This window comes from Rutidosis leptorrhynchoides, chromosome 3, assembly GCF_046630445.1.
Source record: "Rutidosis leptorrhynchoides isolate AG116_Rl617_1_P2 chromosome 3, CSIRO_AGI_Rlap_v1, whole genome shotgun sequence".
NCBI classification, from domain to species: Eukaryota; Viridiplantae; Streptophyta; class Magnoliopsida; order Asterales; family Asteraceae; genus Rutidosis; species Rutidosis leptorrhynchoides.
In genome coordinates, this window is record NC_092335.1 from 301,367,290 (window position 1) to 301,373,497 (window position 6,208).

The following is a 6,208-nucleotide window of genomic DNA, read 5'->3' on the forward strand; positions in this document are numbered from 1 at the left end:
ACGACCTTTATGGCAAAGGCTCGTTTTTGCTCGGAGTATTTGGGGAATGATCATTTGTTGATGCAAGAGTCTATCGGACCTTGAATGATGACTTGAAGAATAAGATTAGCCGGGGTCACGCTAAATCGTTTGCAGAATTATTCGCCGTGGCTAGAGGTTTCAAGTCGTATACGCGATCAAAGATTGGTGAACCTTCAAGTGAGAGAAGGGTTATTTCGTATGGTGCTCCAAGTAAGAGGACTAAGGGTCCGAGTGTGAGCACGGGTGGTACGCGGACGAGTATATCAGATTCTAGTGCGTCTAGGTGTTATAATTGTGGCGTGAGGGTTCACAAGTCTTGGGAATGTTCGGTGCCAAGGGGTGATGGCATGGTGTGCTTCCATTGCCAAGAAGAAGGACATCGTAAGTCGGAGTGTCCCAAGTTAGCGAGGACAAGTGCGGAAAGGAGACGTTAAGGTACGTTTCGTTTTAATAAATATGTTCTTTGATTATTTATTAAGTGCCGTTGAATTTGAGTTTGTAAAATGCCTTGTGTTGTGCATATTGTTGTTATTGGTGACGTTCCTAATGGAAGTACCCTATGGTGACGTTTGATTGTCGGTCGAAGGGCGTAAGACTTGGTGCAACCAAGCATTCCTTAGTATCTGGGAAATGTTCCTACCAAGCCATGGAAACGCGTTTTGGTGTTCGATTGTTAAGCGCGTGTTCGCTATAGTGTGGAAGTTGATGAACTATGAGGTTCGTCGGGTGGTTGGAACCCTTGAAATCGAGTGTTTTGAATCTCGATGTATGTTGGTAATGGAGTTTATATGACGCGACATTAGGTGCCTCTTTTATACCTACTAGCGTGGTGTTCAACTCCGATTGTGTTGCGGTTACATTGTACTTAGGGTACCGAAGTGAAACCCTTAGGTACATGAGTGACTAGGTGGAAATTGATAAACTAGAGTAATTGGATGATTGCGAGGGTGTGGTTTGTGTAATTGTAGTACACTTTTCGTTCGAAGTGTTTGAGGATTGATTTAAATCCTTCGTGTGCTCTCGGTTGGAGCAAGATCTGGTGATGGGTCGTGTGAGCCCAATTATTGGTAAAGTCTACCTTTGGTAGCATGGTACGGTTGTACGAGATGTGGTTATGTGATGTAGTTCCAAGTGGGGGAGTTACACTCCCGCTCGAGGAAGTTTTAGTGTGAGATTTCGGATGACGTTTTAGTAAGATCCGAAAATTGTGTTGGGACCTAGTTTGGTCGATTTGTGGTAGATTACAATTTCGGATAAATTGTACTTATGGTTTGGATTTGAATCATCACCGAGGTGGTAATGTGGTAAATCTCATTGAGAGATAATGGACGTGTTTGGTGAGCAAGGTGAAATCCTTCAGTTAAGGGAGGTGTGTCGGATTCTCTTCTAGAGAATTATTGTTTTGTGCCTATGTTTGATATAGGTGGTTTTTGCTCGAGTGTGTGAATGGTTAGTGGTATCCGTTAGGATTCACTATGGCGTAGCAAAGCGCGATGTTACGCTACTCGTCGTTCGAGGCCAAAAGGGCGTTGATTGATGAAGCATGACTTTCGGAGTCCGCTGACTTCATCATGGTATTGGTGATTGATGAAGCATGACCTTTAGGGTCCGCTGACTTCATCATGGGAGAATGCGATTGGTGGAGCATGACCTTCGGGGTCCGCTGACTTCATCATGAGCGAGGTGTTATATCGGTGGAGCATGACCTTCGGGGTTCGCTGACTTCATCCGGTGTTGAGATTGGTGAAGCATGATCTTCGGGTCCGCTGACTTCATCATGGTAGTGGATCGCGTGTGGTTTCGGATTCACGATGACGCGTGTGGTTTCGGTCATCTTATTGTGGAAGTGAATCTCGTGTAGTTCGGATTCACAAATGACTCGTGTGGTTTCGGTCATTGTATTGAGTAGTGAGTCTCGTGTAGTTCGGATTCACAAATGACTCGTGTAGTTCGGTCATTCCTCCGGGATAGTGACTCTCGTGTAGTTCGGATTCACTAAGGTGCGTGTAGTTCGACCATTCCCGATTGTTGTTGTGGTGAAGGTAGTGAGTCGCGTGTAGTTTGGATTCACTAAGGCGTGTGTGTTTTCGGCCAGCCTTCGTATTGTTGGATGTGTGAGCACCGATGGGAAATTCAAGTACCATCTCCATGTGCGATTGGATATGCGTTGTCCATGAGTTAGTGTTATATGTCGTTGTACACTAACGAATGTTGTGTGATCTATCGGTTGTTGTATACACCGATGGTGGGGTCGTGAGGACCATGTTGTGGTATGATTAGTGATGCGATAGCCGTGTTTCGCTCACATGTTGTTACGGGTGTGACGATCGTCGATTTTGTACACCTTGGGATCTAGCGTTGCCATGATCGTTTGGGCGCTATCAGTTTTAACCGTTTGTTATGATGTTACGGTAGTTGCATATTGGTTGTATTGCGCACTACAAGGGATGTTAGTGATTGATGTTATCCGTAAGGATTCGTTTGGATCAGTCCTCATCGTTTCGGATTGTTGACTTTAGGATTGAGACTTGGTTGCTTTTAGCATTGTACTTGGTAATGATACACTAGAGGGTTGATATCTCGGTTCGAGATTGGTTGAGTTTTCCCGATGATAGGGAGTAAGCATGGTTTTAGTGCTCGGATATGGGGTTTGATAAATCGCGGGAGACGATTTTAGTTGTTAAAGGTGATTCCTTGGGAAGAGTTGACTAGGAAAGTCGGATTGGGACTTATGTTGAGGACAGTGGAGTGTGGTCCGTTTGGTTAAGTGACGAGGATCACGAGGACGTGATCGATTCTAAGTGGGGGAGAGTTGTAACACCATGTTTTTGTTTCTGATTTTGCGATAGGTGGGACGCCGTCCCGATAGGGGGACGCCGTCCAGCAAGAAAAGGTGGGACGTCGTCCAAAGTTTGGGACGCCGTCCAGTTGGTCTGTCGGGCCAGCTGTTTTAATTAGTTTAAAAAGGGGCAAAATGCTAATTTCACTTGGGTGCCGGTTTGGAGCCTTCAAGGCTGATTCATTGATCACTTTGGATCATATTTCACTAACCAAAAACACTCTCAACCTTATCTAGAGAGAGAGGAGAGTTTTAGAGAGAGAGGTGGATTTGGAGAAGAAGGAGTCGAATTCTCGCAAAAGCTCGGGTTCTATAGTTGTTCATCTCGCTCCTAGCTACGTGGTGGTGGTATTGGTAAGCTCAAACTCCGAATTTCATTGCTTAGATTTGATATTCAATTTAGGGCTTTGAGCTAGTTTGTTGAGAAACCCGTTTAGATGATGAAATGGGTTTATGGTGACTTGTTATTCTTGTCACTTGGCGGGTTTTGGGTTGGTTGACGATTTGGCCTTGTTTAGGGTTTGATGGTGAGTTTAATCACTAGGTTTAGTGATTATGGAAGTGTTGGAACACTTTTGGGTGAGTTTGGTTAACAAATTTTGAAATGGGTCAAAATTAGGGTTTTGGTGTCAAAATGGGTATGACACGTGTTTATCACTTGTTTTCGGGTTTATTCGGTGTGTTAGGACCAATTTCACTCGTGTTAGTGATTATTGGTTAGTTTGGATGCGGTTTGTGCTTGAAAGTGCATCTGGGTCGAATTTGCACTAAGTGTCATAAGGGTTGAGTTGTAAGTCAACCCTAATTGTGTTGTTGTGTTTATGATAATGGAATAGGTACTTTCCATTTGGCGCGTTGCGGATTACTTGGAAGCATTCATCAAGACGACTAGGTGAGTGTTAATATCCTATATGCATATATATGTGTAGGATGGGTACGGGTCGGGTGAAGTGGTTCTCGGTTATAGAGCTCACTTCACATATAGGTGGATTTGATGGACTTGTGTTTAGGTCCAATTGGCACGGTTGTGCGTTTTGGTTGACCACCTTTGGCGAGGTACACGTTTTGTGAGTACGTTATCACACGTGTTTGTGATGTGGAGTATATAACCCCAATGGCGAAGGGTTGATATTGTTGTGATGTGGATAACCCCGACGTGGTGGATTTTATAATCCCGAGACCGTGGGTTTTGAATTGGAGAAGTCGATCTCGTGTAGTTCGGATTAACGATGACGCGTGTAGTTCGGTCATCTTATTGGAAATGAATCTCGTGTAATTCGGATTCATGGTGACTCGTGTAGTTCGGTCATCTTATTGAGGTAGTAATCTCGTGTGGTTTCGGATTACTAAGGCTCGTGTAGTTCGGCCAACCTCGATGTTGTGAAGATAGTAATCTCGTGTGGTTTCGGATTACTAAGGCTCATGTAGTTCGGCCAATCTTCATTGTGGCGTTTGGTATTCGGTAATGGGTTAAGGGGTTAACCTTATTCGTTTTATATTGTTATATATATTAATGTAATGTTGTGTTGTAGCTAACCCTTCGGGTATAGCTTATTGGCGTTGTTCACATCGTCGTTGGTGAACTTACACTTTGTTGTATCTTTAGCTCGTTGCTTAGTGATCTTACGGTATGCTTAGACTAGCTTGCCTTTATGCTTGGATGCTTCGGTATGCGGTATTTGATATTTGTGTGGCGTGTCCATTTTATACATATATATGTATGTAGTATATTATCATTCACTAAGCGTTAGCTTACCCTCTCATTGTTTACATTTTTATAGATTGCACGGATGCGGTGGCTCGGGTAAGCGCGGGGACTAGTGGACTTGCGTAGTTGCTTTAGAAGACTTGCTTTTGGATTTGATTAGGATTGGGTAGCGTGTCCCCAATCCCATGCTCGGTCTATGTTTTTGTATAAACTAATGGGTCGAAATAGTCACTTGTGGTATTTTGGGTCGATGTGGGCCCGGTGTCGTAAAACTCGGTTTTTATTGTGAAAAACTCTTAGTTTAAACTATTGTGATATATTGTGAAAGTGTTTTGGTTTAAAAGTGTCGGGAAGCGGGTTTTTCGCCCGCGTGTGTTTGTAAACTGATCAGAATGTTTTAGTACATCTGGACGCCGTCCCAGATAGCTGGACACCGTCCCAGTATTAAGTGCTGGACGCTGTCCAAGCTTTTGGACGCCGTCCAGATCAAATGTTCCAGAAATTTTTTTTTGTGGCACATTTTCAGAAGGTTAACGGGTTGGGTTGTTAAAAACGTGAAGGCCATTCGCAGTTTCCTTGGTCATGCGGGCTTCTATAGGCGATTCATTGAAGATTTTTTAAAAATCGCCCTCCTCATGACCCGACTTCTTGAGAAGGATGTTCCATTTGATTTCAATGATGATTGTAAAAACGCCTTCTCTATTCTGAAAACCAAGCTCACACAAGCTCCTGTAATTGTATCACCAGATTTCAGTTTACCTTTTGAGCTTATGTGCGATGCTAGTGATTATGCATTGGGATCCGTCCTAGGGCAACACCATGATAATTATTTTTGTCATATTTAATATGCAAGTAGGACACTAACGGGAGCTCAGGTTAATTATACCACAACTGAGAAAGAGCTCTTCGCGGTTGTCTTCGCATTTGATAAATTTCGTCCCTATTTAGTGTTGTCCAAGACTATTGTCTATACCGACCACTCGGCCCTTAAGTACCTTTTTGCTAAGCAAGACACTAAGCAACGTCTCATTCGTTGGGTTCTTCTACTACAAGAATTCGATATTGAGATTCGCGATAAAAAGGGGGCCGAGAACTTGGCCGCTGACCATTTGTCACGACTTGAGAATCCTAATTTTAAAAAGGTCAATGAGTCGGATATAAAGGATATGTTTCCCGATGAATTTTTAATGCGGGTCGATAACCATTCAGAAGTTCCTTGGTTTGCGGACTTCGCAAATTGTTTAGCCTCGGATGTTCTTCAGAAGGGATTCTCTTATCAGCAAAAGAAGAAATTCTTTGCGAATTTGAAATATTACTTTTGGGATCACCCTCATCTTTTTCGAGTTTGTACGGGTCAAGTGATTCGCCGGTGTGTATACGGTAAGGAAGCTCAGCAAATTCTTGAGCACTGTCATCAAGGTCCCACCGGTGGTCACTATGGCCTAAATCATACCGCTAGGAAAAGTTTTTGATTCGGGTTTTTATTGGCCCTCGATCTTCAAAGACGCTCATGCTTTTGTCCATACTTGTGATGCATGTCAACGGACGAGAACTATCACAAAACGTGATGAGATGCCTCAAAATGGCATCCAAGTTTGTGAAATTTTTGATGTGTGTGGAATTGATTTTATGGGTCCCTT